The following is a 22,285-nucleotide window of genomic DNA, read 5'->3' on the forward strand; positions in this document are numbered from 1 at the left end:
TTGCCATCCCCCTCCCCTTCCCTCACCCTTACTCTGCCAACCTTCGTACAGGGTGATTCTAGTAACCGGGCCCTGGTCGAAGCTCTCCTCTAAGCGAACGAACAGCAAAAAAGAAAGATGGCGGCTGGTGGTCCCGCTGCAACCACTCCGGAAGCTCGTTCGGTAGTTCGCAAGTGTCTTTCGAACTGGTTGAAATTATTTTATTTTGAGTGGAATGGAATTTTCGTTGAAGTCTCTTGACGCAGTGTGATAGACACTGTTTCTAGAGTACAAGAATCTTTTTATTTTTTTGACACAGCGTGGAACTAGCTATATACCATTTTTCTTTATGATTTTCCGCTGTCTTCGTTTGGTATAGAACTATAACTGACACCATACTTATGTATGTATGGCTAAGACTTAGGTTGCTAGGTGCTATTTTATAGTATTGCGGATATTGACTGTGCTCGTCTGCGTTCCACGAGCTATGATAATTACCAGCTGGCGGCTAATTGGCGCGTTCCTGCTACATGTTCCGCGAGATGTTTATGTTATTCTCGTCGAGTTTGCGTGCCGCTACTTTGCTGCCCGCCGCTTCGTTTTGTACCGCGGTCGAGTCTCATTAGGGAACTTTGTCGAGATTATACGCAACTTCGGAGTCCATTTCGGCGTGTCTTCGTACTTTATTGGTAAGTTTGGTGCGCCGATCTTCGCGAAAGGTTCCCTGAAATGTGCTATATAGTATGATATTACCGCAGTTTAAGATTATCTTATTAAACTCGCATTATATAACATGCGTGAAAGATTTCTCGGGAAACGTATAAACTGTGACATTATTCTAAAGAAACACAACTTCTATAAAACGATTTTTACTAACGTGTACTAGTAGAGAACACTTTCAAAAATCCGTCGAGTAACTAAAGTCCTGTGAAATTGTATAGAAATTTCGAGAAGAAAGTTAATGGATTAAGGGAGAAAATTGCACGCGACCGATTCTCTCCGAATGGAACGATGCCACGGACTTTCGACGGAAGATGGAAACGATTCGTTTAAATAGCCAATCGCTAATGAAGCCCGATAGCTAGAAAGTGCTCCTTTATCGGTTGGGTTTTACGGGGACGTTTTTCTGCCCGGCGGGAGAAGAAAAAAATCGCCACTCTTCGGCCACTTACTCGTAATCGTCGTCAACGGGGTTTGAGAAATAGGCGAACGCGTTTGCAAATTAATTTTTTTCGTCCTCCCGGGCACGTCGACCCTGTCGCCTCGTTGCGAAATCATTCGACGAGGGGGGGGCTAAAAAATTTCCGCGGCACAGTTACTCGAGTTCGTCGCTGTTCCGAGGGACCGCAAAAAGGAAAGGGGGAAAAAAATAAATGAAAAGAAGTTTGAGAGAGAAGAAAAGCTCCGGTGTGTGTGTGTGTGTATGTCCGTGGCTCGTAACGCGAGGAAAGTTCGCCCGCAATTCCAGCGACTCTAATTAAGCCTCTTAAAATCGACTCTCTTCGATCTCCGACTTCCAATGTCTGATGGAGTAGTTGGGAGTTCGGAGTTCAGGAGTTTCCGGAGTTTCGCAAGTTCCGTGCAAGCGCGATTTTCGCGAGACTGAATGTGGACTCGCGATGAACGAAAGTTTCTCCGATTGGGAGGGCAAATATTGGAGCTTCGGGTCCGTTATTTAACCGGATGTTCGATGACTCGAGAAACGTTGATCATTTACAGCCCCCAAAACTGTTTTAATATTCCAGTCTAATGGATTTACGGGCAATTTAACTATTTTTTGGGTCCTGGGCGTTATTGGAACGAGGAACGAAATGGATTTATTCGTTGCTAACGGCACAGTATCCTAGATTATGATCCCGGGAGTGAATATTTTAATGCGTCCGTTAATTAACTTTGTTACTTATTTATAGAGCATGAAGTAGTCTTTGATGCTTCCATTGGTCTACGTGAATATTGAAACATCAAATTTGTTTCATTAATTCTGTTTCAGCTGCTCGTAGATACTCCTGGTCGTCGACTGTAATAATTTTAAATTGACTAGTTCGTTTTCAAATTAGTGATTCTTGGATAGTCGGAAAGTTTCGATCATCGTTACGAGGGGTATTGTATATCGCATAAATTGAATCGTAGAAATATAAGTTTCGATGAAATATTTGAATATTAAATTATTGAAATAGTCCCGGTCGTATAATTAACCCGTCGCGATCCTCGATCGGAGAGAAATTCCGTCAGAAACAGTCGGTGTAAAAATTGCCAGGAGTCGAGAACCCGGACTCTAACCGTGCAACGTCCCACATCAGCGTCGGAAACAATATCCACCTAAATCTGCCTATGAATCTCCAAGTCGGCTATCGTTGCCCGATATTCAAGAAATGTCCTCTCTCTCTCTGCATCCGTCTGTCCCGGTCGCGAGAAAGCACTCGCGCTAGCGATGGGATCAAGTCGAACACGTACAGTCAAATTCAAATCAATAGTTCGAACATTACTCGTAAATTGGTGTCGAGCTCCATTTTCTACAAGAAAACACCCTTACCAAACTCTCAAATTCGTTATCTCGATTAGTGCAAGAAACGAAGGCTGAGAATTCCTGCAGTAATCGAGGTTCCAGTCCGCTGTAAATCAGCGCACAAATTCAAGTACTCGAATGATATTCGGATGGTACTCGTATTCGTCGAGTATTTAAATACCTGGAGTGTCGAAATATAAGAAATTTCGACGAGTCGTACATTTTATTACCCCATGGAAACTAAAGTAAGGGTCGAGGGAGACCCGAAGGAACGAGAAAGAGGGAAACCCAGGTGGAAACTGGGCAAAGGCGACGCATAAGGAAAGAGTGGAAGTGTATGGAGAAAGATGGTCGCGCGTTAGGCGAGGGGTGTCGAAGGGGTCGGGGAGAGGACTGGCGCGCGACAGAGAAAAGAGGGGAAGGAGAGCGCGCGGGGGAAAGAGAGAAAAAAATAGTGGAACTGGTCACGCCCGGCTCGCCCAGGTTGGGCCTCGACAATCGCGACGTTTTCAGGGCGAAAAACCGACCCGGAACCCGTCTCCGTCGGCCTGGCTGGAGCGTGCGCGCCTTGGGACCGCGGCGGGCCCGCTCCGCAGCAGGCCACGCGGAAGTGAACGGCGCTCTCCGACGATTTTTCGGCCCAGAAAACGTTCCGGCGTGGGTGTCAGCCTGGATACCTCGTTCGATGCACTCCCGCGGCTAGGAGGCACGGTCACCTTCGCGGCCACCACGTGAACAGGTAAGCCGTTGCAGCTGCAAACTGCACCGACGATCCTCTGGTTCTCTGTGTGCGCCGGAGAGAGACCATTCCGAGTCCTGCTGAACCGCCAGCTAGCGATGGGACCAAACTATTGCTCGAGCTTATCCTCTAACTTCACCGTTTTCGAATATTCGAATTTGGGACTGTTCGTAAATGTTCAATTTTTGTATCATTCGTAAGTATCGTAGTGGAATATTTCAGATTTCAAATACTATTCAATATTCAACTATTCGAGTACTGTCCGAGTATTGTTCACTAAAGTAAAGATGTTGGGTATTTATCAAGTCTAACGAGCTTACGATTCTATTAATATATATATATGTTTATATACGCTCAGATTATTGATAATTTTCCAAGAATCGTCGATTTCACTTATTCATATTCATATTTCGAAATAAAAATCTTTTGCTTGGCCAAGAAATACTTTACTTAGCGCGTTCAAAATACTTTCCACTCTCTTTAGAAACCCATGAAATAGAACGTGGAATTTTGTAAGCCTAAATGAACGAAAGGGCTAACGTAGGCGGTGCTCCAAAGGGCCAAGAGACGAAGAATTTCGCGAGTCAGATTCAGGAAAGGAGGGAGAGAGGAAAGTGTGCCGATCGCGCGCGATCGTCCCGAGGAAAAATCGATTTCGCGGTGGAAATGCATAACGCGAGGAATGCACCGTGCACACGGTGCATCGATCGGTTGATGGTCACCAGATGCAGTAGCGTAGTAAGCGATCCGTACCTGGCGGGACGCCTACAGGTTTTCCCAGTCCACCGTCGCGTGGGCAGACCTTTGCTCGCGCGTATTTACATCAATTCGGATATCGCGGACGCCGTTTCTCGCCAGCAAGTCGCTCGAACTCGGTCAGCGAAGCGCGTTTTCTAATCTGCCTTGTTAATTACCGCCGCGAGGATCAGTGACCAACGGGGTACCAGCCACGAGGATCCTGCACCGGATTTCTGTCAATCATGGTGGCAGCCTGCCTGGACGAGAACTCGTATAAGATCCTCCTTTTGGTCCACAGGTATTTCCCAGCGTTTCATTTGCTCTTCCAGACAGAATTACGCCTGCGTTTTCTTTTCTTCCATTCCTTGCTCGAGAAAGTATTTCGCCACATTTAGACGAAGTTGCGATTCCTTCGACAGAGAATATTTTATTCAAACATTCAAATACTCGTTCAAGAAAATCACTCAAGTGTTCGAAAAATTTGACAAGTGTAACGATTCAGAATCGACTGTTTCGTAGTGCTACGAAGACATTGGGCCACGAGCCCCAATTTCACACGCGACAAGTGATTTTCATTCGCGATCAACCTAATGTATATTCCGATTATCAAGAAATCGTAGACGTAAAAGGGAAAGGGAACCGATTCGATAAAACAAGAGTTAAATTCCCGTCCGCTGAAGCCGCAGAACCTGTCCGTCGTGAAATCGTGCTTTGATTCCCGTGTCGTTTAATTGCTATAGTGTTTAACTCGTCGTTCCTCTGCGAGCAATCGAAGAAAAATTTCTCAGAGGTTCTAATCGATATTCAGCGCGATATTCAGAAATTCTGGTGCCTCGCGTTCGATCGCGCGGTCATTAATCATTAGCTGCCCTCTGGTTACGCGAATAACGCGGGAATATTCCGCGACGACGACACCCGGGCTCACGCTAATATGACGAGCCTGACGTTTGCTAAACGCGAGCGATTAAGAAGGCGCGGTTTCCTGCCGCTGGTCACCTCGAGATTAATCGTGTCTCTGAACGGAACAGCGTGTTTTATAAATTAAAACCAGAAGATGGATCCACGGAAAAATGAAATCCCCTCGTTCGCCGCGAACTTTTACCAATTTGCAACGTGTATTCCACCGAGCAGGCGAAATTTCTGTTATTTAAACTCCAATTTTCCGTATAACCGGCGAACAAAATCGACCAAAGGTGAAGTAAGAACGCGAGTAAATTGGGAATGTTTCGAAGCCCGGAGTGGCCTTCGATGGAAAGAATATTTTCCAGCGCGTACGTATTTCCCAACGGACGCCAGTAGAGATGGAATATATTAAACTAAAGTGTTTCCCGGCCGAACGAGTTGCCAGCGAACAAATTTTCAACGCCGTCGCTTCCCATCAAAATTACGCAACTGGACGTTGGAGCGATCTTTCGCCGGAGCGATCAAAACCGACCCAATTCCCGTTGATTGTCCGTGAAGGGAGTTACGAGAGGCGCGAGAGCTCCGTAAGAAATCATTTAACGATCGTTAAGAAGATCGGTTTTACCAGCGACCCGGTGACGGATCGTAGAAAAGTTTCTCGATCGTCGTTCCACTTTTCCTTCGTTTCCTACGGTCGTTTATTTTCGTTTCGCCGGGAAACGATTAACTCGAACGGATATCGGGACGGATTCGATTCCTCGGCGCGCGAACGTTGTTGAAAATATTGCTTCTTTGTTCGCGATGGAGGATGCGATTAATTATTGGTAAGACAGGAAGCCGCTGCTTGGTCTGATTGCATTGTTCCGCGGCGTTCTAGCGAGAAGCTGGTGGATCCTGGACTATGAAAGGGTGGAGAACTTCGTACGGGGGATTAATTTATGAGTCTTTTGTGTTTCCATTTAGATAGAAAGATTAATCAAGTTTATTGTTCGCGAGGATCTCCGCGGGATTTTAAGTTAATCGAACTAACCTGGAACCCCGTGCTCTACACTTATTATAATCTGCTCGAAAGCCACATCTTCTTCCGAAACGTTGAACCAATCAGAATTTTTCAATTTTATCTAGATATACCCTTTACTTTTCATCGAAATAAAATTTTATGTCAATTGGAAAGTTGTAGGAGACGTAAGGAAATATTGTGAAGGACGATTCCAATATAAATGAAGTCGATACTAATATAAATTTCGAAAAATGTCCTTCCCCAATCACCATAGGGTTGAATAATGTTCGAATAATAACTTGAAAGTTTTCTCGGGAGAGAGAGAAATACTGAAGTTCCCTTTTTCGGTAATTGACGCGGAGGAGGGTTAAACTGGAGCGATTTTTCACTTTGAAATTCCACCCCTACGGGATGGCAGAGCGTGACTTAGCTTCCGTTGATAAGAGAAGGTGCAGAAAATTGGATTGCGATGCAACAACGTGATCGTTAGCAGCACCTATTGGCCGGTGCAGGAGCTACTACGTGTTAGGAGGGAGACAGTCGTTGAACCCAAAGGGTGTATCGGGAACTGACGTGGATTAATTGTTCCTGGCGATGGGGAGAGAAGGGGGTTGTCGGGACTTTTTTCGGTTTGACGCGGAATGACTTCATCGGACGCGTCCGGCGAGTTCGATTGCGTTTTGTTAGACCACGCTTATCTCGACGCAACCTGCAATTAGGGTTGCGACCACTTGTCGACTTTCTGCACACGAGTATTCCAACACTTCAGCGACACGAATATTTGGCGAATATAATTCGAATATCGATGGAACATCCATAGTTCCATTGGGTCTATAAATCTTTGTTTACCTTCGTACGATGATTCTTTACAAGTATTCAAGGGATTAAAATTCAGAATTACGTAAAATGTAGATATTCTACAGATATTTGAAACAATCTAACAGGAATTTTTGATCGGATTGATCGAGTCAAAGGTATTGGATTGAAAGTATAAATTATGTAAGAATCTAAAACGGTACGATGAAATCGGTTTGGCAGTCAACGTGCTAAGAGGTCAGACGAGAAATTAGGTGATTGCCGCAAAGATAACCGTTCTTATTAAGCTTTTCGTTTTCCCTCGATTGTAAAATTTACAAGAGAAAAATGGAGGCACGTAGTTCCTTTTTTTCCGAGGAGGAATGAGGCGTGACCGGTCCAACCCGTGGCCTTGCAGGTAGAATAAACGACCGAAATCATGCGACACTCCCGATCGAAACGAGGAAAAGTCAGGAATATAAAAGTAGTCTCAAGGATTCTCCTACAGCGATCAGATTAACTTTCGAGTTCAGGTCGTGATTGTTACTTTGGCGCTTGATATTAACTTCTTAGCGTCGGTGCTAAGTCACGGAATATAGGACAAGTTAGAAAATACATTTTCTTTTAATAAAATAACCAATCTCCGTGATAATATGTTTGAGAAATTGTGTTTCAACGTCGTGAAAGTGTGGTTTTCTTTCGTGAAAGATGAGATTGCATGTTTTCTTTATTTTATACTGACGAGCGGATACTGCGATCGAGTGAGTACATTCCAATTACTTTTAAAATTGAAATCGATACGTATCAATTATCGAATAGTTCGAGAAATAGTTTCGAGGCGATTAAAGTTCGAATAATAGATATCTTTGGCTCGGGAGTGCGCGTCGAGACTCGGTTTTGATTTTCGAAGCGAAGGACAGAAACGAGTGCATTATTGTCGTTTAGTAAATAAAACCAGGGCAGTAATTTTTCATTCTGACGGAACTTCGACGAATAAAAATTGCTGGTGCGACGGTGCAACAGGTGCAAACGAGCTAGGGGCCAAATTCTACGCTCGATCGATGAAACAGTCCGTGGAAGTGCACGCAAAGTGCAAGTTGCAACGGAGTGCATCTCTGGCGCCTCGGCTAAGCGAGAGAAATCGGTAGAAATTGGGCCAGTCGGTCAATTGGAAGTAACGAACCCTTCGCCAACGTATTATTTTGAAAATGATTCCGTCGGTGGTGGGCAGGCTCGTTGTCTGCCTCGATGATTCAGAGTAGCCACGAGAACCTCTCTAATGCTTCGTCGACGACCTGTAATTTCGCTAGAATCGTTCAGTTAACAGACTTCGTAGACGTTCCATTTATTGATTGAATTTTGCAATTTTGCGAGGACCCACCACGAGACACGGCACTAAAATATTCAGAGATTAGGCGGTAATATTCGTTACTCTTGAACTTATTGGTAAAAGTTAATCTTTGGCACGTAGAAATTCAAAGTTTAGTTTTACGCAATTTGATACTACGACGGTTTACACTATTTTCGAGTCCTCGAGTAATGGAACAATAAAATTCTATGTAGTGCAAAATATAGATAATTGACGATCGAGTAATACGAATGAGAGTAACGGTATGCAGAATTTCGCGGAGAAGATGAATCTGTGGAATTTGATTCGAGGATTGAGACTTGGGGAACAAATTGGATCACGTCTGAGTTTAATCCGCGCTAGGTCTCGGTTAGATCTGTGCTAGATCTGGATTACATCTAAGTAACGTCTGTGTTGGGTCTATGCTAAGTCTATGTTAAGTCTGTGCTCGACCTAGGCCAAGTCTAGGTCTCATTTAAATTTGAAATTAATCCTGCACCATAGAAGAAAATAAGTACGGACAGTAATCCGATGATTTGAAAGCTTCACGACGAAAACCTTAAAAAAATTTACAAGAATAAATCAAATAAAATTGTCCAACGATCGTCCTCGATTCGCCAAGTACAAGCTTGCGAAGTTTCGCTGAATGATAGATAAGCTCGTAGAATATTCTTGATTTAGATTCGAGAAATTTTGCCATGAACGTTCTTGGGGAATTGCCAATTAATATCGGTTAATTTCTGACGCTCGAGTTTATTGATTCGATCGCTGGCGACCGATACGGGATATTTTTATTCGTTCCATTATATCTTTGATAATTGCGTTACGAGTATCGAGCGAGTTGAATGACAGCGAACGATAGTTCGATAATAATTATATCAGCAACAGGAACGTTCGACGGGGTCTCTGTGCTTAAAACAATGTTCTCTGTTCTATAAACTTGAAACGCAGCGCACAATGTTGCGACGTAATTGAGGCGCCGACCGGAAACGAGATATTGTTATCAAACGGAGCTGTCCGTGGATCTGGATTGCTTTAGCGGTTGCTGAATTCCATTTCTACGATCGCGGTGCAATAGAGACCGTGGATTTGTCGACGATGTTGATGCATCGGTCTGCCAAGAAAAGCTGAAAGTAGTTATTCTTCGTCGATCGTAAACGGTGCACCGCGTGACTCGAATCGCAATTTATCAAACACTGTAATCCTGGGATATTCGATTCAATGCTAGAGCTATCCAGTGGTCAAAACGATTCGTAATCTCTAATCAAAATTCTAAAAAATTTACTCCATCGATTTCTTCAGGGTTTCTATAAAAAATAAAACAGATTTCTTCGATCGAAAGAATTTTTTTTCCAGCTGGAAACAGTGAAAAATAGTTGGTTTTACTCAGATTATACCTCGGTTATAAAAATAGGAATATTTTAAACGGAGGAAAACTTAAGAAAATGACGAACCGAACGTTCGAATATTCATCTTAAAAAAAGTTTGACGAGTATTTCGAGTTCTGGTTCAGAGTGCTTTTAAAGACATTCGTTTGTCAGGAGCTTAAACGTGGAAAAAGCTCGGGGAAAAGGGTTAAACGGTCGCGAAACCCTGTTTTCCATCAGCGTCGCTTCTGCGAATTCTAACAGGAAAACGATAGAAAGCGCTGCATCGCGAATCGCGCTTAAAAACTGCATCTCCGCGAGCGTCCGCGATTAGAAACAAACTTTCACGCGTTCAGATATTTTCTCCGCATTTCGCGAGGCGGTTGGTCGTCGACCTATCGGCGATGCAAACTTGGATCGACGCCGGGTACGGACAATTTTATATGAAACTCGTTTGTTTTCCAATAAATTGCGCGGGAACTTTTCGCTGTTTTCCCCCAGAGCGCTTTAAAAATCCTCAATTTTTTCAATCGAGTTTGACGTATCGACGCCCGCGAGTGAAATTTCTCGTCGGTTTTATCGCGGTAGAAAGTTCGTCGCAACAGTGCAAGCAATTTATAAATACATTTTAATGGTTGACCGTTTATTATCGATTTATTATGCCGTAACCGGCGATCTGTGCTAGTCAAAAGTTTCCACAAGACGTTGGGTATTTCTTTGTCGAAGTAAAACTATTTACAGTAACGTAAGCACGTTAATTAAGAGAAAAGGTAACGAAAATAAAATTAGAGAAACATCAGAGTTCGAATCGATAATGCATCGGAGGTTCGGGAGTAAAGATTCGTGCGATTAAATTTAGAAAATCGTTTCTCGGTTTCCTTTTCCCCCCTCGTTCGTTTTCACGCTAATCGTCAGGGAGCTTTTTCCGTCATTTTCCTCGTTTCACCTTCAGGCACGAAGCACATTTTAACATTCAGCGAACCGCGTCGTCGGAACCGGTTCTAGAATTAAAACAACCGGATAATCGATTTCCACGGTTCGCTGTCCGTCGAAAAATGCGTCTTTACCCCTAATTTATGCGTTTCCAGGAACACCAGAATACGAGTACGCGCAACTAGACGTCAATCCTCGATTTAACGACCCCCGTGCATTGTATATAATCGACATCCAGAACTGCAATTACGCGTCTGGAAATTAATGAGTTCGATGCAGTGTAGTCGACGAATCTCAGAATATTTTCAACGTTGTAAAGTAGCATAACTACGCGTGTTGTCACATAGAAATATTGTAACAAATATAGGCTCACTCAATTCTGATCGAAAGTGGAACAGAATATTTCTCCAAATACATTCAAACATATTGAAATTTTCGATTTCTATGCATTGTAGACTCAATATTTTGTTAAAAAATGTTCTCGAAAGAATGGTGGATTCTCTTAAGAATATTATCAAGAAATTTCTTGGAGGAAGCGCTGAAAATATTCTGGAACGAAACATCGAAGTATCCTTAAATTTGAATAAATGGAACTTCTTAAAAAGCCATCCCCGCGTGGTGTTTATTTGGCCGATCGGGGCGCAGTTTATCGGTTCGGCGATGCGCGGCGCCTGCAGCTCCGCTCGATAAGACAGTGTCCTTAATTTCCAATTATCCTGGCTATTAAGGCCGGAGAGAAACTTCGCGGATGCTTCCTTTCACATTGTAAACCCGCGGACTTGTTTATCATCGCTTTAATTGAACCGACTCGCGAGACACACTTATGCACGGATCGTAGAGCATAGTGATTCGAAGTACGCGTTCCAGATTGAATTTTCTCCCCTCCAAGAAGAGTTTCGTTTAATTAAGCACCACGCCTTGTTGCTCGACCATTACTTTCCCGATTTCATATCTTAAAATTAGTTGGACTCGCACGCCAAGTTACTCTCACGATTTTTCTATCAACGGCTTTTCCTTATTTTTGTATCAATGATTTTGTGACCTGAAATTCTCAGTTTGATTTCGCCAACTTGTAATAGTTTTTATTATTTATTATTTTAATCGTCTTCCAGTGTTTTTATTCGCATCATAGAATTCATTATAGTTGAAATATGCGCTCAAGTCTGTGGCACTATTCCCACGCATTGAAATCTCCAAGAATTGTGTTCGCATTAGCTCATCGAAATTTTCATTTTTATCTGCTATTCTTACTCCAAGATCCCAGGTTTCTATCATTATTTAAATTATGTTCGCGTCAATCACTGTCTCCTTCCTGTCGATACACGACGCGACAAGCTACTTTTATTCGAACAATAGATACACGGTACACGTTTAACTTTTTCTTTTATATAATAAATCTTTCTGTATCGCGCGGCGTTGAACGCGATAGAAATGTTTGTTACATCTAACGAGGACCTGTATTGAAAAATAGGGTCGTAAGGTTGTGGCGCTATCTGTAACGATATCGCCGATGCGAATAAAAGTGTTACTCGACGAATCGAATATTTTATTCGGATAGCGCTTAAATAATCTTGAATATTCAACTACAGACGAATTCGACGAACATACTCCCATTTTTAATATTATACTAACTACAGTGACTCGGGCTGCGTTTTTCTAATCGCGAATTCGGAAAGGAAAAGGGCAGATTTCCACGACAGTCGATCGAGCGTCGTGTCTCTGTAGCTCTTATCGGCGTCGCGCAGCCGTATATCCGTTAACAATTCGTTTTCTCCATCGAGGAAGTAACCATTGTTGTTTACACACACCGACGAACGCGTTACACTCATACAATTGAACGGATGCACGCGCGACGGGGTCAACGGCACGTTGGAAAACAACCGACGGTGCAGCGTTGCAGACTCGTTGCATACGAGTGCACGTACGTGAGCACGCGTTGCATCACGCGTTCGTGTGCGTGTCGCGCGGTCGTCCAGTATTATCAGGGCGATTTCGATTTGCTTCCTTTTTTTAACCCCTTGGCGCGTGTCCTTTGTTCGCCGCGGGAAAACCGAGCTGCGTCTCGAGCGAAAGAGACGAAGAGATTGTTGCAGTCGCCGGCAAGTCCGTTTTTATTTATGGCACTGTTTGCTTCGAGCGGCTCTTTATTGGAACGTTTATCGGACAGAGCTTGTTTTCAACGGGTTATTTCTCTATCCGTCTCGGGAGAACTATTATTCCATACATCGAGAGCTCGACCCTACAAAACGATTTTTTAGATTCCACTTTATTCCATCGGTTTTCTTTTTTTTTTTTTTTTTTGACACAACTGGAAGTTATCGATATTTAGTATTTGGGACTATTGTTTTACGATATTTTTAGATCGAACCGAAACGAAGTTATTCGCGAATAAAATTTTCTCGACCCTGGTGATCTTATATAAATTGCAATGTATAAAATAAGTTATGAATTGTGCATGTACGTAGCTCAAGATAGGAAATATCCCCCACCATTGTCTGTGGGAGTGGTCCGAACGAGGTGAAGCGAACGACGGGGTGGGGTTCGAGCAACGAGACGCAGAATTGCGTAGTTATCGTGTGCCATTTGATACTGTTTAAAAAAAGTAAGACTATAAACGGATGACAAGAACTGACGTTCGATTGCGAAAGAATAGGGACTCGAGCGTTTTAGTATCTTGAAAATTGTTTGAATTGAAAGGCCGATGTTTTCTATCCTTTGCTTCTTCGACGTCGTTAATGGAGGCCATAAATTAGATAAAAAAGAAGAATACGAGGTTCTGGGATTTGAATTAAAATAATAAAAGAACGATCAGGAAGCCGATGGAGATTCTGTGAAACTGGACCAAGGTTTTCCCACCACAGGGGTTTTTATCAACTAGTCGAGCTATATATGCTAATATCCTCGAAGAAATTAATGTACAGAATATTTTAATGGAGGCGTTACAGACTGAAAATCCTGTTGCAGCTATTTTAACCAATGAGACACCCACACGCTCAGAGGACAGAGTTTTTCGAGTGTAGTATAGTTCCATCTTACGGTTTCACGTTCGTTGCTCTTCCTACACTTATTTACATTCTTCCCGACGATCTCCTGTACGTAGACCCGCAAAAAGAGCATCAAACGAGTCGGAGTAGGCGGGCGCACGCTGGCTGATGAAAGGGGAAATTGGAGGAGGGCGAAGAGAGATTTTCACGAGGGTGGGGAGGGTTAGAGGAGAGAGAGAAAGAGAGAGAGAGGAAGAGGATTTTTCCCGGACGGTGAAACTGTCCTGCGATCGACTTTCCGTGCGACGACCCGCCGGACAGCGATAGAATCGAACGTCGCTCGAACGGTTTATTCGTCGATGCTCCCTTATCGAGAATCGATTCTCGAGACACGGAGTATCGCGTGCTGCTTAAACTGGAATCGTGTTTGCCCCGACGCGACGATCGGAACGAAAAGGACGGGACGAAAACAACGATAAGAACCGATTGTCCGGCGGCGACATTTTGCGCGATCGTCGATAGGATCAGGGGTAAAATGGAGTTAAATGAAATGGAGTCTTTTACAAAGACTCGTACCCTCCCTTTTGGATGACATTTATGACGAATGATTTCTTTAAATTAATACTACAACACCCGATAAGCGTGATTTCTAGAAATATTTATAGAAATTTGTGGGAGTCCCTGAATCTATAAATCTTGTTAGGGACGTCATTGGCGAGTATTTTAAGTCTCCTTTAGGCGTAGAAGGAGACACAGTGTTGGGGGGAATACGTTGATCCGTCGATAAATCGTTCGAGCAAAGGGACTTCTACTACACTTTCGTTTGACGTGCAATTTCCGACCTAAAACTGATTTTCTAAAATTGAAGAAAATCAATATCCTTGTTGAATACGCCCAGTTCATGGAATATGGAGGCGAAGATTCTTCAGGGGCGAGGGAAACGCTACGAGGAAAGGAAAACGGGAGAGCGATGAGCTCGATACGACAGTGACGAGTGTCGAGCATTTTTCGTACCGGGAATCGTAACGATGCTCGAAAGCCAGTAGAATAAAACTACGGAAAAGGCGACAGCAATCAGAGACTGCGCCCATCGGGAACACGTATACAGGACGCTTCAAAATGACCAATAGAAATTTCAAAAATACATTCGTTGACCCTACAAAGAACTTATTATCCCACTACCGTCCCATCTATCATTTTTTTCTTACGAACAGTATTTTTAAGAAAATAAAAATAACGCGATACGATACATCGACTTCGATAATTACACAATTGCCTTTTATTTTTCGTGAATCTTTTTACGTCTCTTATCCAACCGTAATTAATAATCACGACGTTCCTGTTACACATATTGAATCACTCCACATTATCTAATACCGCGCGGCAATTAAAGCTACTAATGATGCAGCACACATAATCGTAAGATTAAAAATAATTTTCCGTGGGGGTTAAAGTTTTCCCATTATTTTCTAACAATACGAAATAATTTTTCCACGCAACTTGAAACAGCCTGTAAACGATGGGCTAGTTTTCAGCCTAGATACGATGATTCTTCTTCGCGATCTATCACGATGACTGTGACGAAGCTGCGCGAACGCGCCGCGATTTTAATGGCCGCTCGTTGTCGGGCATAACTGATGCCTTTCGTTTCTGTTTTTCTGCGTTATTTCGCGTTATGAATCTTGGACGCCTGTGCACGATCGTCCCTAACGACTTTCTCTTCTAGTTTTCCGTCTCTGGTATTCATCTTTCGCGCTCAATTTTTGAGGCGACGAACGAAGCGCACGATTTCTTAAGGCTGACTCGCATAAAAGGTACTCGGATATTTGAATATTTGAAAATACTTAATTTATCGTAATCGCTCGTCGACGAAAAAATTATTTCCCCGTCGTTTATCCACGGCGTTCCGAATACCAGATACACGAACAAATTGAAAGTTTCTTGAGCGCACGAAACGAACGTCGGAACGTAATTAAAAAACTAGACACGCAATTAATTCCATGAGACTGGACCACGGTCGTTTCGATTCACGGGAAACGTCGTTTCGTCTCTGTGCTCGTTAATTAAAGTACGACGGGCGTACAGTTTTCGCTGTTCTCTAAATACAAAGCTCGCGTTCGAAAAGCGAACTTAAAAAAAATGTCTCGGCACAAGGGGAGAGAACGGAGCTTTTATCGTCAGAACGTTTGTTATTTTTAGCTTTTATTGTCATGATTTTTATTCGCATTTGCAGCGTTCCGCGCATAGAATCGCGTCGCTCGCTTTACGAAATATTTCGCTTTTTTGCGATTTAATTGAATCAAATCCCCTAATTTCGTGATCCCTTTTCTGATTGCAGGTAAGAATCGTCGACGGAGCGAAACGAACGAAAACTTTTTACGCTTCGTCCTCGACAGTCTCCCTACTTCTCGCCGTTGTTCGAAGGTACGACTTCTCTGACATTTATTCTTCTTGTAAAAATGCTGAGGGGGGGCCGAAAACCCTCGTGAAGTCTTCTTAAATACGGTTAAGAAGCTGTTCCGCCATACTGTCTGACCTTTTAACTTTCAAACTTCTTATAGAATTGGAAAGTTAGAATTACCGAAACTTTCGAGGGTGGTTTTGTCCATTTAAGGTCGAAACGAGGGCTGGTAAACCGAAAGTTATTATTCGAGGAATCTCCGTTATTTTCGACAGTTGGAGTCTCAAAGAAAATTATTTTGGAAAACGCCACGATTCTTAGATATTCTTAGACTTTCAATCATGGGTATTTATTTAAATTCAGTTAAAATGTTTTCACAAACTTCCATATTGTGAATCTTGTCGATGACTGAAACTTTACCCCATCTTTATGGCATTTTTTACCATTAATGTACAAAGGGGTGACCGTTTAACGATTAATCTTGTCGTAACAGCGAAGGTTTTACGAGCTCGTGACACCGGGGGTGGTTCGACGAATTCCCAAGGCTCGTCTACGACGTTGGTAAGAGAAAGACGCAACATTGTGACGATAAAACGACGTCTGCGTCGCGGGAGCATATTTGCTTTGGCGGGTATGGCCTCGCAGTCAAGGTCGACTTTCGTCCGTCGAACACGATGAGTTCCACCCGGTTCCATGATATTCAGCTTTGATGGCCGACCTGCCAACGGTTCGCGTCGTAATCGTAATTGCGTCATTAAACATTTTCGCCTAATTGCCATACCGACGGATCGTTTCCAGCGTCCCGACGTCCCTCTTTTTCGTCTTACTTTTTTTCGCGTTTGACGTTTCTCCTTCGATGACTCACATTGTACGATAAAATATACGAAATATCCGATAGAAAGTAATCTCCAAGTTCCCTTATATCATCGTAAATATACAGAAGCAGTTACGAAGCTATATTAAAAATTGTTTGCTCTAAATTTGATATTTCATTCGCCTAGCGAGGTTTCGTTCGAGGGTTGGTCGCAACCCCCGCGAGAAATAATTGTTTTTCCATTTGCACGGTGTTTCGACGCGCTGGAAATTTCGGGGTTCTGTTTCTAGTCGATTTCGACACGATCCACCCCGCGAAAGAGAAAAAGGGATGACGGGGGGGGAGCTTTTTGATTGCGTTTGGCGGTGCATTCGACGCGGTGCAACCACCAGAACCACCACACGTGTACTCGCGTGCGTGCAAGTCGGACGTTGAGTAATGATATCAAGTATATATACGACTGTGTCACGGGTCATCGGCCCTCAGATATTCTTGGCAATTCTCTCTCCTTTCCTCTTTCTCCCTCGCCCCTCCCACCCCGTTTTTCGCTCGTTCTCCCTCCTTCTCGGTCCTTTTCTTTCCTTCTGTACCTCCCTCCCCCTTCGACGACCCTCCCGAGAGACTCATTCGCTCCCCTCGGTATCTCGTCTTCCCTCTCGTCCGGCTCGAGACTTCTTCTCTTCCGCTGCTCTTTCTCGCCCTCCCCGCGACCCCCTCCTGGTCGATCGACTCCTAATAGTCGGGCATTATCGCGTATAGTCGCGGGAGGAGATACAGGGAATCGTAAAAGTTCGGCTACGTTGGACGTTGCTTGAATTTTGCAGGAAATAATTCACGGTATATGCAAAATTCTCCACGGTGTTAAAAGCGTAAGTAATATCGAGCAGGCATGTAATCGTGGATGCAAAAGTACGTCGAAAAGGAGGGATAAGGTTTTGTGATACGTGGCTTCGTTTTCGGAAAAATGGACTTCGAAATTTCCTGGGGCACGCGAGATTTAAACGCACGAGTCGCGCCAGTGAAATTTTAAATCCGATTTTCTTGAAAACGAGGGCACGTACGAAAAAAATTCATTGTATACTTTCGAACAGATTCAAATTTTTTAATTCTATAGTACAGAGTTAATATTAGCGTTCGATCGCTTTTAGAAAATCTCGCGATTGTTCGTCGCTTATTCTTTCGCATGGTCGATAAAACAATGCGTCGCGGTATCGTTAGCGCGCCTCGATCGTCTCGCAAGAAAAAAAAAGAGCCGCGACGCGAGAAAATATGAGTCTCGCTGTTGCGATTTATTTGTAGTGACACTCGTAACTTTTCACCTCGTCTTTTCTTTCCTTTTTTTTTTTATCGAGGCTAAGAATATCCGCCAGGCCGCTTTGTTCGACGCGACTCACTTTGGGCCGAGATAACGCTACAATTATCATTCGAGCGATTGCCGTAGAACAAGAAAAATAATTTCACTTTGCGTTCTCTTTGTTCGGATGTTCAATGTTCTTCGGGAAGATTCTAAAAAATGTCTGGATTGAGATTTACATTTAATTCGAACGGGCTTAGTTCGATTCTTTATCAATTGTTTTTGTTTAGTTCTCTTTGGACGGTGATGTAATCTTGAAAATAATCGTAAGGACGAAAAATCAGCGTGAAACAGTGGGAATTTCGTGCAAGGTTCGACGACCGATTCCGTTCGAATCGGTTCCGTTCTAAAGGGGATTAAATATTCGACGCGGATAAGGATGACGCATCATCGAACACCGTGGTCGCTGCCCACTGCAGCCTCCCACGCGCTTACGCGAAACCCACGTGTTTATGCAAACGTCGAATTTCCCGGTGGGTTAAAAGATACACGCCGTTCCCCATGGACAAATCAGGTGCCCCTTTGCAGTGACGCACTGCCTCCTGTCGCAATAGAAATTACCATACCGCGATCGGTTAGGTCGTTCCGTTCTAGAGCCGATCGCGAACTATCTAGTCTACCTCGAGACTAGATTCACAGAATGACCATTATTAAAATTTCAAGTTAATTTAATCTAATCTACTCGTTACTACACTATCTGCCTCATTATCCATAATTTCTACTTACTCGTTCTCCATTGTACGAACCTAACATTATTATTACACGTACGTTAAGTGCATTGATAATAATTGATAATAATAGTATTTGTAAACACGTAATCATAGACTACCGGTTACCGAACGTTTCGAAATAGTATTATAAATTTTCTACGTTCCAACTTCGAATACAGAAACTTTTAACTTTTTCAATTCAATTTGCATAGTATTTATATTTCAATCAACGGTAATTGTTCGAAATCTCGAATAAAAAGTGGCTGAGATTGCTCCGAACCGGCAGCCGAAGAATAACGATTAGCGACTGGTTTTTATTTTGCGCACGTTTTATTCGTTTCTGCCCGGAATATTCAGTCCGTCCCTCGCAGCACGCTAAAATTCGATAGGATAATGAGAAGAAGGGTCAGCGCAAGCATAATTTAATTTTCTTTTTACATTGTTCGCGGCAACTCGTTAACGCGCGCGTCGTGTGGATCCAGTTCACGGGCTGTAAACGTAAATCCCGGTCAGCTGTGTTATTGGGTCATTATTCCGGGTAAACCGTGGGGAAGCGAAAAAAAAAAAAAATGAGGAAGAAGAAAAAGAGGGAATGGTTACCCCACCGGGGGTTAGAAAACGCGCGGGACACGAGGGTGGGGCGAGAAGCGACAGGGAAAACGTTCGCGCGAATTCACGCGAGCGAATTTGTTACGCTCGAGCACGTCGATTTGCGCAAAACGGGCGAAAATTTTCACCCCGGACGCTGACGGTGAGAATCCTCGTCCAGATTAAATTCTCGAACAACGAGTGAAAAATTAACGATTCGCTACGTGTTGAATTTCAACTATGGAATATTTCACTATCGAAATGCAGAAATTATCGAAGAAGTTTCGAAGGACAATTTTAGAGGAGTACCGATTCACAGGCCTCCTAAAAGCGGGCAATTTTTGTTTAAAACAGTTTTCAATAGCTTTTGTAATTTAAAAGTTATACGATAAAATGAGTTAGTCTCACGTAGGGGTTGATTTCGTTTTTATAGTGAAAGAAATAATTTTTAGGTGGAAACATCGCTTCTATAAAATTTAATTTACCGAAGAAGCTGTGGAAAGAATCAACCCCCTAAATCGAGGACCAACTGCACCTCTGTTACTGACATTTTTCACGGTTTTTTCTCCCTTTCTGGAATTTTTACGAATCTCCAAGGCTTGCTGGTTGGTTTCAGCGAGTTCGGAGATAATTGTGCAGTCCGAGGCGTCCTGATTTGACTGTTTCGTTGTTAGTGTGACAAAGGAAGAAAAAAAGAACGTCTCGTCAAGTGTCGAATCAGGTGATCCGGCTGACCTCGACCGATACACCGGTTTTTCGATGCGAATATTCAGGTTTGATCGGTTCCAAGGCCGTATCATCGTTGATTATTAAATTCCATTCTGCGTTAGCTAGATGAAAATTTTTATTTTCGTCAATTGTTGAACCTGCCACTGTCTTCCACCAGATGCCTTCGTACGAAACCATCGAATAGAAATTCCGAATTTTCCCAACGAAGTTTACAGGGATTTTTGTTATATTAATTTTTTGGTCGTCCTCTCGTGGCTCGTGCCAGTTTTCTCGCACGAATACTTTTCGAATCGCCCCGTAGGAGGTAATAAAAATTCACCGTGAAACCGATCGCGGAAAAAAAGAAGAGAGACGAGAGGTTTCCTGCTCGCGCGTTCCACTCCCTTTTCTGACGCGCGTCCGTTCAGTCTGGCGGAAAACCGCCGGGGAAAACGAAAGGGAAAGGGTGGCGTTTCCTAGGGGTAATATGGGTCTCGTGGTAAGAAGTGAAAGGGAAACGGCGTGCCCAGGGACACGTGGACATCCGATTGTTTTCACTTTTCGAGAAGCAAGGGTGGCCGAACTAGGGCAAACGAGTATCGATCGATGCCTAAGAGGATCGTTCCTGTGAGTAAAAAAAATAATTTTGAATCGAGAAGACTGCTCCCGCCGATTGACCCCTTAAACGCCAATATTCTCTTTAAAAGACTTTCGAAAGCAACACTTTTCGCTAAAATTTATCCAAATATCGTAATACGAATTTGAGACTCAAATAAAATGCACTGTGATTAAAAAAGAATTATTACATACGATGGTATTTTATTTATTTTTTTTTTTGATAGAAAGTGAGCACCAAATTTGAAATAAAAAATAATTCATCACTTAACATGTTAATTCGCGAAATTTGATCCTCTCGCGATTTAAATTTTATTCATAGTTTACTACCTTTCGGGCGATATTTTGTAATTACGTTCTCCGAGAACGGAATTATACTCGTTATTCCAGTTTGTGCGTTTATGATCGGGTTTTTTGTAATCGTCTAAATTGTAATTAGAACTTGAGAATGATTGGAATTGCGGAATGGTTTCCCTGGGACTAATGGCGCTGACAAATCAACTCTGTCTCGCCTTTAAGCGTACTCGTGACAGTAAAAATGTACTAGACTCTCGTTTAAGACCATACATTTTATTCGAAAACAATTCGTACGGACAAATTATTCAATTTCCAATTTTTATTCGACGAGCAATGGACGGTCGCGTATCTTTTACTCGTTACTCGAAACGGGTATCCAGATAAGAATTCTGCCGATCTCGGTTTTATTATTAGTGTCGTGATCGAGAGAACTGGGACAAATCAGCCGAGCCAGCGTCGAAATATCGCGAACGTTCGAACGCGAGAGGGGAGGCTAACCGCAAGATTCTATAGAGACACCGTGTATATACGGTGCGGCAAGAAGCCGAGAACAGTCGAGCGGACTCTCGTAGTCGTGGAACAGTGACCCCCTGGACCAGAGATACAGTTATTGCGTTTACTCTCCTCCGCGCCGGTGCACCTACCACTACACGTACACACAACATACACGCAAACTCACGTACACTCAGAAACGCGTATACTTGGTTGCACTCGGCCGTCCTCCGTGCATTGCACCGCTGCATCCAGCGATGGGCGCGATTCTCTTCGTCGCAAGTTTTCGAGCAATTCGATCACCATCGGGCGTTAAACTGTAATTTCGGACCGCCTCGTGGGAGTCGATAGAGAAAGGCTCACATTTGCCTTCTCGCTCTTGAACAACTGAAATCCGACCTCACATCAACGGCATACGATTCGGCATCTCGACTGCCCAGGTATTTTTACTTGCCTTTCATTACTGAACTCTGCAAATTACTCCTGATTTCTATTTGCCTCTGATGACCTCTGATGACCACTGCTGACAAAACTACAGAACTCCAGACAACTTTTGACACCATACAACGACTGTTACCGACTGCTCCTGATTACTGCTTGCCTCTGCTGGACTCTGCTGACCATCGCTTATATTTCTGACAACCTATAACGATTTCTACTGACTTCTACTAACCTCTGTTGGTCTTTGCTGATCTCTGTCAGCGTATGCTCGTCTCTGCTGAACTTTCCTGGCCTCTGCCGAACGCTACTGACCACTGCAGGTATTTCTGATAATGTATAACGATTAATACTTGCTACTGCATGCCCCTACAAGTCTCTGCTTGCCTTTGCAGGTTTCTGCTTGCCTGTGCATGCCTTTGCTGGCCTCTGCTGAACACTGCTGACCACCCCTGATGCTCCTGACATCGTATAACAATTATTACATGCTACTGTTTGTCCCTACTGATCTCTGCTTGCCACTGCATGCCTCTGCTCGTCTCTGCTGACCGCTGCTGACCACCTCTGATGCTTCTG

The 22,285-nt window shown here is 43.4% G+C and overlaps 2 protein-coding genes across 4 annotated transcripts in view; one reads left to right on the top strand and one right to left on the bottom strand.

The window, feature by feature from the left end:
• Positions 1–22,285, bottom strand: part of Evi5 (ecotropic viral integration site 5) — a 472,270-nt gene that overhangs the window by 143,684 nt on the left and 306,301 nt on the right. The window lies entirely within an intron of this gene.
• E23 (ABC transporter G family member E23) overlaps positions 1–22,285 on the top strand; it is a 171,633-nt gene that overhangs the window by 108,148 nt on the left and 41,200 nt on the right. The window contains exon 1 of one of the 3 annotated variants that reach the window (XM_076771887.1): positions 15,638–15,716. The exons of the other annotated variants lie outside the window; for them this stretch is intronic. The gene's annotated coding sequence lies outside the window, so the exon portion shown is untranslated. Of the gene's footprint in view, positions 1–15,637; positions 15,717–22,285 lie in introns of those variants that run through there. 3 annotated transcript variants of the gene reach the window in all.

Source organism: Colletes latitarsis, chromosome 8 (assembly GCF_051014445.1).
Source record: "Colletes latitarsis isolate SP2378_abdomen chromosome 8, iyColLati1, whole genome shotgun sequence".
Taxonomy (NCBI): Eukaryota; Metazoa; Arthropoda; class Insecta; order Hymenoptera; family Colletidae; genus Colletes; species Colletes latitarsis.